Source organism: Halichoerus grypus, chromosome 13 (assembly GCF_964656455.1).
Source record: "Halichoerus grypus chromosome 13, mHalGry1.hap1.1, whole genome shotgun sequence".
NCBI lineage: Eukaryota > Metazoa > Chordata > Mammalia > Carnivora > Phocidae > Halichoerus > Halichoerus grypus.
Window position 1 is genome coordinate 47,783,698 of NC_135724.1, and position 12,331 is coordinate 47,796,028.

Sequence of the window (12,331 nt, forward strand, 5' to 3'; positions counted from 1 at the left end):
GCCAAATAGACTTCAACCTTTTGACAATGACCTCATTTCCTCATTCCTCAACCTGAATTATATGCAGCTTATTTTTCTTTTCTTGCTTAAAGTATTATCCTACATGATCATGGGCACCGGGATTGCCAGAGTTGCCCATATTCTCCATGGCTAAATCCACAGGTCTGTTCTCTGTCCTCATTTTACTTGAATTATCTGAACAGGTGACACAGTTGATCAATCCCTCCTCCTTGAAACACTTTCTTTACTTGATCATTTTGGGGCACCACATTCTCTCCATTTTCCTGCTACCTCCCTGGTTGTTCCTTTCCATTGTCCCCTGCTGGTTCTTCTTCAACTTCCCGACACCCTAACATCTGGAGGCCAAACCAAGCTCATGATCATTCCTCCACACCTGTTGTGATCCTGTTTTCCCACCTCAAGAAATGCAACCCTTTCCTTCCAGTTGCTTATACTAAAAACTTGGGAGTCATCATTGACTCCTCTTTCCTCTCACATTCCAAATCCTATTTGTCAGGAAATTCTGTCGGGTCTGTCTTTGAAATGTATGCAGAATGTGAACCTTTTCACCACCTCCACTACTCCCCCCCCACTCCCCTTAGCCATGACTCCTTTCTGGAAGCTACCAGTAGCTTTCTCTCTGCTCCTTCCCTTGTACCTCTAAAGTCTACCCATAACACAGCAGAGTGAGCCTTTAAAATATGTCATCTCATGTCACCTCTTTGCTCAAAATTCTCCAATAGCCCCCATGTCATTGAGAGTGAAAAACAGTCCTTACAATGACTTACCAGTCCTTCCATGACCTGGCACCTAAAACTTTTCTGATTTCATCTCCTTCTACTCTTCCAGGTCTAACACCTCTCCAGTCACTTGCCTCCTTTCTGTTTCTCCGACATTCCAGGAATGCTCCGTACTTGGGAATTTTATACTAACTATTCCCTCTGTTTGTCTCCCTCCACGGAGCCACATGGCTCACTCCCACACGGCCCTCGGGTCTTTGCTTAAATATCACCTAATCAGAGAAGGCTTCCCCAACCAACTTAAGATTGTAACCATATCCCTCATCCCAGCACTCTCTTCCCTTTTCCTGTTTAATTTTTTCCCTTAGCACATATCATCATTCAATATACTACTTATTTTACTTGTTTACTGATGTTCTCCCTCTCGTCCACAAAATGTAGGCTCCGTGTATACAAGGATTTTTTTTTTCGTGTGTTTTCTTTATTGCTATATGTCTGGTGCTGAGAATAATATTTGACACATAATGGGCCAGGAAAATATTAATAAATATTTTGAACAAATGGTCATATTTTGCTCCAAGCCATGTGGTGAAACAAATCTCAAGTAAAGCTCAAACATGAGGCTCAGAGGAAATTGTCTCCATGACCACTTATCTGTTTACACCATCCCAAAGAACAAGAAGCTGTATGGTTTTGCTGTATTTTGTTTCAGTTTCCTTATACATCGTGTCCTTGTATAAACGTGTAAGTATGTTCCTACATCAGGCAACAGCTGGCTCTTCCCATTTATTTGCTCTGTTCTCCCTCCTTCATGTGGTTCCTTCACCACAGAGTAGTCTGTTCTTTCTAAAGAGGAAAACTCTTTACTAAAATGTGAATAAATCTTAGAGTTGGCCTATACATCAGAGATAACTATAAAGCAGTGAGACTAACGCAGGACTTTTCCGTTGTAAAAAAGAAACTATTTGAAAAACCAGGAGCCATTTTTTCCCCATTCTTGACCTTGAGCAAACTGGGCTGGTTGGTAGTATTATTATCACCTAATTTGAGTCGATCAAAAGGGAAGAATGAGATGTCATGAATTACAGGAGGAATGGAATGTGTTTACCCCTAGATTGAAATTGTCAGTTGGGCATGTTAGTTGCTAACTTAGGATTCTGAAATGCTTCAAATCACAACATTTAAATATCTGTACGTTCTGGTATTGGGAAACCTTCTTAGTTATATCTTTCTCACTCTGCATGTCAAATGTCAGAGGCAACAAAATAGCCAGGACGGATCTGCAATGTCTACACTGAATGCATTCTAATGGGCTGGTTTCTACTGGTCACAGACACATGCCAGTTTCTGTTACAGTTGCCGCACATGGTCCCTTAGAGAACCTTGATGTAGCTTAGTTCGCTGACCATGATTTCTATAACTTGCGGTTTCTGTCTAGTTGACTCATTCATTCTCTCAATCCTTGAATCATCTAACCCTCCCTTACTAGTTTCACCTGCATTTTGTCTTCTAGCCCAAGACTTTCCTGTTTATTCCTTTAGCCCACTGAGGAAACAGGAACCAGTTAGCATCACCACCTATCACTCCAGCCACCGCACTCTTGCTCCAGATTCTGTTTCAGGCAATCCCAGCATCTCCAGCCTTTCTTCAGAGTTAGGTCTCCCGAAAGCTTTGTCCTTCTTACTCTTTGCAACACCCATGGACCTAAAACTGCTCTTAGGAGCAGATGATATACACTAAGGCCCCAAATAACAGTTTTGCCCTACACTTCATTTTCATAGACCCCTCTCTAAGCCTCCTGTCTCATCTAAGGAGGAAGGGCAGATAGCTAAGAAACAGCTGTGAAGGTCACAGCCCAGGGACAGAGGTCGGCTAAGAGACTGAGGTGTAGCAATAAGATTATAGAATGCTTCCCCTCCCCCACACTTACCCCCACCACTGCCACCAACCAGGGCTTCAATATAATAACAGTGGCCTACAGCTGAAAGAGTGGCAAGACACAGGCTTTCTCTAAGCTGAAGTACTTAGGAAAGCCGAAAGTTAACAAGGGAGATAAAACAAGGATGTAAGAGGAAGTCTCTGGAACGTACAGCTACAACAAATACGGCCCGCAGCCCAGCTCCTAGCTAAATTCACATAAAACCTCACACTAAAGGCCTACTACTACCTGATATATCGTGTGAGGCTTCAACAAAAAAACGTACAAAGCAAAACAAGCAAACAAAAAACACAGCCTGAAGAAAGAGAGCAAGCATCAGAACAAGATTTAGATATGACACAGTTACTAGAATTATTAGACAGTTACTAGAATTATGAGATTTAAAATAATTATGTTTATTATGTTAAGGGCTCTAATGGAAAGAAAATAGTCAACATGCAAAACAAGAAGGTAATGTAAGCAAAGAGATGGAAACTGTAAGAAAGAATAAAAAGGAAAGGCTATATATAAAAAACACTGTAATAGAAGTGAAGAATAACTCCAATGGATTCATCAGTAGACTGGACATGAGTGAGGAAAGAGTCAGTGAGCTTTCAGATATGTCAGTAGAAACTTCCCAAACTGAGATGCATAGAGGAAAAACAAATGGAAATGAAGTAAACAGAACATCCAAGAACTGTGAGACAATTACAAAAGATGAAACATAAGGATTGTTGGAATATCTGAAGGAGAAGAAAAGGAGTATGGAGTAGAGAAAATATTTGAAGGGATAATGGCCAAAAACAGACACCAAACCACAGACACAGGAAGCTCAGAGAATACAAAGTTGGATAAATATCTAAAGGTATACACCTTGGCATATCATATTCAAATTTCAGAGACTCAATGACCAAGAGAAAATCCTTAAAGAAGTCAGAGAAAAGGGCGCCTGGGTGGCTCAGTCAGGTAAGCGTCTGACTCTTGATTTCCACTCAGGTCACGATCTCAGGGTTGTGAGACTGAACCCCATGTTGGGCTCCGCACTGGGCGTGGAGCCGCTTAAGATTCTCTCTTTTCCTCTCCTTCTGCCTCTCCACAGCCCTGGCTTGTGCACGCTCTTTCTCTCTCTGCCTCAAAAAAAAAAAAAGAAAAAAAAAAGAACACGCTAGAAAAACAGAACACCTTACCTATAGGGGAGCAAGGATACAAATTACATTGGGCATCTCATCAAAAACCATGTAAGCAACAAGAGAGTAGAGTGAAATATCTAAAATGTTGAAACGAAAAATCCATCAACCCAGGGTTCTACATCCCTCAAAACTATCATTCGAAAGAGAAGGAGATTGTGTGAATGAAAAAACAAGCCACAGACTGGGAGAAAATATTTGTAAAACACATATCAGATAAAGGACTTGTAGCCCAAATACGGAAAGCACTCTTAAAACTCAATGATAAAAAAACAAACAACCCAATTAAAAAGTAGGCCAAAACGAACCTGGTCTGTGTTTGCAACAAAACCATGAAGGCAGCAGGCTGGGTCATAATTGAGGAGTACCACGCGTGCCTAGACAACTTCCACACCAACAAGTGTGTGTGCAAGGAGATCACCATTATTCCCAACAAGAAGCTCCGTGACAAGAAAGCAGCTGATGTCACACATCTGAGGAAGTGGATTCAGAGAGGCCCAGGGAGAGAGATCGCCATCAAGCTGCAGGAGGAGGAGAGAGAAAGGAGAGAGAATTATGTTCCTCATATCTCAGCGTTGGATCCCGGAGATCATGGAATTAGATCCTGACACTAAGGACATGTTAAAACTCTTGGACTTTGGCAGTGTGTCCAATCTACAGGTCACTCAGCCTACAGTTGGGATGAATTTCAAAACACCACGTGGAGCTGTTTCAATCTTTCTGCTGGACTGTAATATTTATTGGAGAATAAACCTTAAACAACAGCAACAGCAAAAAGTGGACCAAAACCTGAACAGATACCTCACCAAAGATAATATACAGATGGAAAAGAAGCATATGAAAAAATGCTCAGCATATATCTTTAGAGAATTGCAAATTAAAACAACGAGATCCCACTACACACCTACTCGAATGACGAAAATCCAAAACGCTGACAACACCAAATACTGACAACGATGTGGAGCAGCAGGAACTCTCATTCATTGCTGGTGAGAATGCAAAAGAGCACAAGCACTTTTGGAAGACAATTTGGCAGTTTCTTACAAAGCTAAACCTAGTCTACCAGATGACCCAGCAATTGTGCTCCCTGATATTTACCCAAATAAGTTGAAACTCATGTCCACAGAGAAATGTTCACAGAAATGTTTATTCATAATTGCCCCAAATATCCTTCAATAGGTGAATGGACAAAGTATAGTACATCCAGATAATGGAATATATATTCAGTGATAAAAAGGAATGAGCTATCAAGCCATGAAAAGACAGGGAGGAACATTAATTGCTAACCATCAAGTGAAAGAAGCCAATCTGAAATGGCTATATATTGTATGATTCCAACTGTATGACATTCTGGAAAAGGCAAAATTAGAGAGACAATAAAAAGATCAGTGGTTGCCAGGGGTTTGGGAAGATGAGAAGGGATAAAGAGAGAGCAATGAATAAATGGAACAGAGGCATCTTTGAGGACAATGAAACTATTCTGTATGATATCATAATGGTGGATACATGTCATTATACATTTGTCAAAACTCCCAAATTTGTACAATACAAAGAGTAACCCTTAATCTAAACTGTGGATTTTAGTTGATAAAAATGTACCAACACTGGTTCATCAATGGTAGTAAATGTACCACATCGAAGTAAGATGTTAATAATAGGGGAAAATTGTGTGTGAGTGAGAAGTAAGGGGGTATATGAGAATTCTGTACTTTCCACTCAATTTTTCTGTAAACCCACAACTGCTCTGGAAAATAAAGTCTGTTAATTAAAAAAAAAAAGTGAAGGAGAATAAAGACCTTGTTGGATAAACAAAACCTCCAATCTGGAGGCTTCTGAAACTGATATAGCCTACTGGGTTTTGGGGACCCTTGGCTGACTGTAGAAATTCAGCATACCTAGATGTGAAGAGACTTCACCACTTTGCTGAGTGTGAAAAAGTAATTATGGGGCCTGGTTAAGAAAAGTAAAGATGTGCATTTTATCAATATAGAGTGGAGACTCGCGTTTGTTGGTATGTGACTGATTCTGTGCTAGGTGCTTAACATGTCATATTACTCCCTTCCTCCCTCCCTTCCTTCCTTTAAAGAAGATACAATGTCCTTAACGAGTTTACTCTCTAGTAGAGACTGACAGTTCCAGGAGAATCCAGTATTGTAAGGTCATGTGCCTGTGATAAGGAGATTACAAGGTATGGCGGCCGCACACAGGAGGGTGCATATCCAGCCTTGGGGGCACAGGGAAAGCTCTTGTGGGAGGTGATACCTACGTTGACCTGAAGAATGAGTGGCAATTAGATAAAGGGGGAGGGAGGCAGGGGGAGGGAAGCCAATTCCAGGCAGAGAAAACAACCTCCCTGAAGGCCCAGAGATGAGTGAAAAGTCAACAGAGTTCAGTATAGAGAGAACTTACAGTGCCAGAGCTATGGAGACCAAATATGACACCAGAGTATTAAGAAAGGACGGGATCTTGGCCAGCTGGGGTAAGAAATATCCTGAGGGCAGTGAGAAGCTGTGTAAGGAGGGGAGTGAACAAAGAAGACTTGCTCTTCCCAAAGGTCTCTCTGGATGAAGGGTGGAGAATGGGCCAACCTTAGGGACAGGAGACTCTTGCAATGATCGAGGCTGGAATTGTGACACCCAAACTAGAGATGGAGATACAGCTAGTGAGCTTCGAAAGAGCTGGAATCAAGAGCTGAAGCTTGCTGGTTTCTGTGATTAGAGAGTGGTGAAAGGAGAGAAAGAAATTCGAGGGACTTTTAAGTTTTCTGGTGACACATGATGGCATCTTTAGCTGAGTAGAAAACAGATCTGTGAGGTCAGAGGGAAGGAAAGATGATGTTTTCCATTTGGAACATTTGGTTCAAAGAGCCTGTGGGACATGGGATAGAGTGTACAGTTGTGAAACTTAGAGAAGAAATTTGGGCCGGAGAGAAGAGACCTGGAAGTTGCTGGCATACGAGTAGCGTTTCAGTGGGAGATTTACTTGTACAACAACCATTTCAGGCAACCATTTCTCTCCCTGTTTTCAGAAGAGGGAACCAAAGTTAGGAAAGCGTAAATAACTTGCTCAAAATCAGTTAGGGAGTGGTGGAACCAGGATTTTTAACCTGTACATTTCCACTGCACAGCACTGTTTCTGGGTCACTGCACTGTTTCCGAGTAATCTGATTGTATCGCTCCTATGGAGCATCTGAGAATTCTGGAAAACACTCCTACTCAGCACAGGAGCTCACCTGGAGAAATGTCACTGTTTACAGCTCCAAAGTTCCTTTTTGGAGGCTAATGCAAAACACATCAGCTTCTCCATGAGAGTTTCCTTTCATCAGAATGATGCCAACGATACTTGGTCTATGAAAGCAGCCCTGAAAGTCCTTCCAAGCCAGACCTGTAGTGGGTGAGCAATCTCACCCTTGTGGTAAACAGTCCACCTCCTCGGGCCCTAACCTAACCACTGAACACATCAGATAAGTGGTGGTGGAAACAGACAACCCATTTCCCTTGCTGATACAAGGCTGGCTCCAGAACGGCTGGCTCCGGGTTTGGCTATCCATCCCCTGTCCTGGGACACCCACGGATGTCACCTGTCTCCTCCTCGTGGGGATTCCCACATCTCCCTCAACCTGACCTGTAAACTCCACCTCCTTTCTTAGTCCAGATAGCATCAGAGTTGAAACCTCTTCTTGTTTTCCGTTCAGAGGGAAGCTGGATGTTCTTTGGGATGACCTCATCTCTCTTGGCATCCCCCTTCCCACCCCCATCTCCCAGGCACTGTCATTTTCATCTGCATGGCCTCTGGGGCCTTCCGCTATGGAGGGACCTGCTTCATAGCTGACACCAAGGCTCAAGCTCTAACCTCTCACACGTTCTCATATAACATCTCATCTGCTGGTGGAATACATTTGTTTGTGATTACAGGCTGCTTACAATACCATTGCACAGGGCCTTGTGTTATGGCCAAGCGCCATGAGAAAACACATTAGTAATTTTTTATGACCCTAGAGCAACCACGCAGAATTTCCCTAAAACAGAAAACATGAAGGGATTTTATGGTCTTGCACTATTAGACATCCCTTATGGCTGATGCATGTATATTAGAACTAACAGAACACAGGATTTTCCAGACATTTTGGGTTGAGAGGTTTCTGATTCTAATTAGCGAACACCCCTTGTTTATCTGCTCTGGGGGACATAAAACACACAAGGAAATTACAAACAAAAGGCATCAAGGTTTTGAATGTTTCTCTTGATGTATTAACTTACTCCTGGGCTTAAATGAGATGCTCTTAGTAAGCCGCTCCTGAAAGTAACTGTGAAATGATAAAAATTGGAAACGACTGGTGAATTCTCAGGGATTCTCGCTGCACCTTTTTGCCAAATAGCATATGGCGTGGACTTCCCATTAGATTGGGACACAATCTGGCTCTCCTATAGGGTGGCTGTCTCTCACACACACACCCACACACACCATCCAATAAAAATGTCTAAAAAGAGAATAGTGGAGGATGCCTGGGTGGCTCAGTAGTTAAGCGTCTGCCTTCGGCTCAGGTCATGATCCCGGGGTCCTGGGATCGAGCCCCACATCGGGCTCCCTGCTCCGCGAGAAGCCTGCTTCTCCCTCTCCCTCTGCTGCTTGTGCTCCCTCTCTCGCTGTCTGTCTCTGTCAAATAAATAAATAAATAAAATCTTTAAAAAATAAAAAAGAGAATAGTGGACTTTCATTTGGCCTTAAGAATAAATACATATATTATTTCAATTAAAAAAAACCCATTCTATTTTTGGCACTCTTACTGGTGTTCAATGTCTACCCAGGAGTTTTTGATAAAGTAGCAGGAGAGAACTGGAGAGCTTCTAGCCCTCTCAGAGGAACTACATTGGAACATTTTAATTACTTTTTTGTGGAGGACAAACTCACTCCAAATTTGGCAGCTCTGAGAGGCCTCCCCACCCAGCTGGGAGTGTGTTCCCAAGTGCCCAGAGAGTGAAGGTAAGTCAGCCAAGAGTGTGAGAAAACAAAAGACACCAGGGAGGCAGTGAAACAACCCTATCTAATAAAAGAGCTTAAATTAGAAAAATTGGAAAAAAATAATGTCGCCTTTTTAATATAGTGTTAGTAGTTGGCATGATGGTGTCACCTCTTTAAACTCCACATGAACGTGTGACAGCCACTTTCCCAATTGCCTATCAGCCTTCGAATACGTACACCCGCGGAGAGGCAAAGGGTGAGAACCCGGCTGAGCATTTCTTTTTCTTTCCTTTTTTTTTTTTTTAAGGATTTATGTATTTATTGGGGGGGGAGGGGCAGAGAGAGAGGGAGAGAGAGTCTTAAGCAGACTCTGCACTGAGCATGGAACCCGATGCAGGGCTCTATCCCATGACCCTGAGATCACGACCTGAACCGCAACCAAGGGTCAACCAAGAGTCACAGGCTTAACCGACTGCGCCCCCCAGGCGCCCCTGGCTGAGCGGTTCTGTAGTAAGAGCCATGGAAAAAGCACAGTAGGCAAAGCACAGTAATGAAGTACAATGGTATGTGGGTCTCATATCGATGGTGCTATGGTGATGTAACAAATTTCCCAAGGCTCAAACATATTTAACCTCCCTTAAAAAAAAACCTAATATATTTGTGAGATACTGTGGGGGAATATCTGTTGGGTCATCTCACCCCTAACGGGATGGAAAAGACGGGTTTGCCCTCTACCCCCTCACCTGTTACCTTCCCTGGGGTTGAGTGTTATCACCTGTTTCTCATGGCCCCCTGGGAACACAGATGGACTCACTGTCAGTGCACAATGGTATTGATAGGCGACATTGAATGTGCCCTTAAAGTAATAAGATTGACTTGTGTATTGCCTTTTTAATATCTGGACTCATCTAATGTTGTCATTGTTATACTGGAGGCTATGTCCTCAATACTAATCTGTAAATACTGAAAGGTAATCTTTTTTGATATTAAAATTTATTTAACAATGTAATCTGAATGGTATAATGGAACACCTGATTTTTAAAAAGGTAGGTGAACATATTTGTACATAAACAAATAACAAGGAAATAAGAAACATGTAACTATAAGTCACATCTGCATATGTTCTAAAGATATGGTTTTACTATTTTACAAAATACTTTTTAATGATATAAGTGACATTTGTGGAAATTTCTAATAATGTTTTTATTCTGACCAAGACTTTGTATACCAACTTTCAGTCTAAGAGAAGCATTTTATAACTGAATTATAATCCCCAAAAGATAGGAATTTAACCTGAAAACTGTCAAAAAAACTCCTTAGTTATAGTATCACAAATAGGAACCTATAAAAACTTGGTGGTTGTGTATGAATTAGAGTTGAGTGTACTCTGTCATTATCTCAAACAGCCCTGCTGTTTCTTAGCTTCTGAGGCGAGGATTTAGGCATCAATTCACTTGCATGTCTTTTTCCTTGGAGAAAAGATCTTCTCTCTTTTCATTCACTGGATTGGTGATGCAAGCGGATAGCTAACCCCCAAGAGCACACCCAGAGACTCACTAATCAATCCCATTAGGAAGGAGAGAGCGCTGCACATTTAGGCTATGTTGAGGGTAGTTACGTGGCAGACACAGATACAATGTGTGGCAAGTTGATATTGATTGTGTTGTAATGAATAAAATGTGTCCAGTGCTTACCGGACCCAAGGATGCCTCTGAGAAGCATTGCCATAAAGTTATGACTGGAAGCACATTTTAATCATATTTGGCTCCTTGTAGCTCAGTTTTAGATCGTGCAATCTGTGGAGAGCATCCATTGACTGGCATATTGTCCTAAGTTCAGTTACAGTTTACGAGATGTGGAAGAGAGAAACTCCACTCACAACAATTACCTAGGATTCACAGGATTTCGATCACTTCGTGAACACTCTTTCACTGGTTGACTTTTGCTCTCCAGCCCAGGTTTGGCTATTCTTCGACCTGGAATTAAATCACTGAAGTCCAATCTTCTCAGGTTTCCCTCCTCCCCAGGAGAGTAGATTTAGAGTGGTCATAAGAAAATCAACTCATCCCTAATCAGTTGGCCCAAAGGGACCCAGAATGCTCCTCCCTCTTCCTTTTACAATCCTTCCAATAAAACTTCTCTACTTTTTTTTATCCCTAGGTGGGGAGTGCTTTCAGAGAGTTCACACAGTGAGTGTGGTTTGTGCATTCAATAGTAAGATCTAATCATTGCCTCTTGAGGGCTGAAAAATGAAAACACTGGATAAGAGCCCACCTTCTGGCTTCATGCTTGTCAAGAACAGGATCTATTAGCCTTTTAAAGAAATACTGATAATAAAAAGCAGACTAAGTGAGCTATGTGAATTGGCATCTAATCAATTATTTTCTGAGCTCTTTCCCCCTTCAGTTACTCAGAGCTGCATGAGCAAACATGAGTTTACTGTTTCAGACCCTCTCGACTTAAACAGAACTTGGAATAATATATAAGCCTGTGCACGCCCCCATTCTTTTTTGAGATGTTTTTATCATCATCATCATCATCATCATCATCATCATCAAAAAGGTCATATTCCCTTTAATTAAAGGGTGTACAAGTCAGAAACTCCCAGCCTGCATTCCCCAAGCGTCAAGAGGTACGAGGCCTGAGCTTTCCTGCCATAGCCCACCAACAGGGTCGGGACATCAATGATGTGAGGATGAGGACAGCTGACAGCCGACCCAGAGCACTGAGAGCTCAGGCTACTTTCTTTTTCCCACATCAGTTCTTCACTGTAGTTGACCTAGAAGCTTTGGATGTGGACAGCACTGCATACTTGGAATAATACTTTTTTTTCTCTTTAAACTTCTTGCCCTATAGATGATTCACTTCTCCTGGGCTAAAATTGGACTCACCCTGAGCATCTTTGGCATGGAAGACATTGCAGCATTTGGAGGGTCTCCTTGCAGATTTGTCACATCGGATGCTCTGATGCGCCTTTACTTCCCCTGTCTGCCATCTCCACTATGCTTCACCTCCTCTCCTCCTCTCTCCATACTCAAACTCCACCCTTTGCTTCTCCATATATCACTGGAAGAAGAAACGCATTTGTGATTTTCCCTGAGTGCGGGCCAGTTCGTTATTTTAGCATGGGTATGCCTGGTTTCGCAAGGTGCATACCAGGCAGCTGAAGAGTGACGTTGATTTTGACCTGCCATCTGTAGTCCCCGCCCAGGGGATGTTTGGAAGCACCAGCTCCTCAACTCCCGAGGTCATCTTTGTTAACCTTCTGTTAACCCTTAGGGGAGTGTGAGAATGCCAAAAGAAATCCCACACCACAAGGAAGAGGCAACTGGAGGACACATGGTGGTTAAAAAGGATTTCTATTTGGATCTATTATCCAAACTTGGGCTTGAGATAGGTGTGGTTAGTGCCATTGGCTGGTTTGGGGCACAAAATGCTTCTCTTGAGAAAAAAAAAAAAAAGGTGGGATTCTCTAAAGCACCCAATTACTCTTATGAAGTTCAGATTTTTCTTAAAATTAGATT

General features: G+C 42.2%; 1 pseudogene; it reads left to right on the plus strand.

Moving 5' to 3' along the window:
* The first annotated feature begins 3,114 nt into the window (after nucleotides 1–3,114).
* LOC118527437 (small ribosomal subunit protein eS17 pseudogene) lies at nucleotides 3,115–11,628 on the plus strand (annotated as a pseudogene).
* The last annotated feature ends 703 nt before the right edge of the window (nucleotides 11,629–12,331 follow it).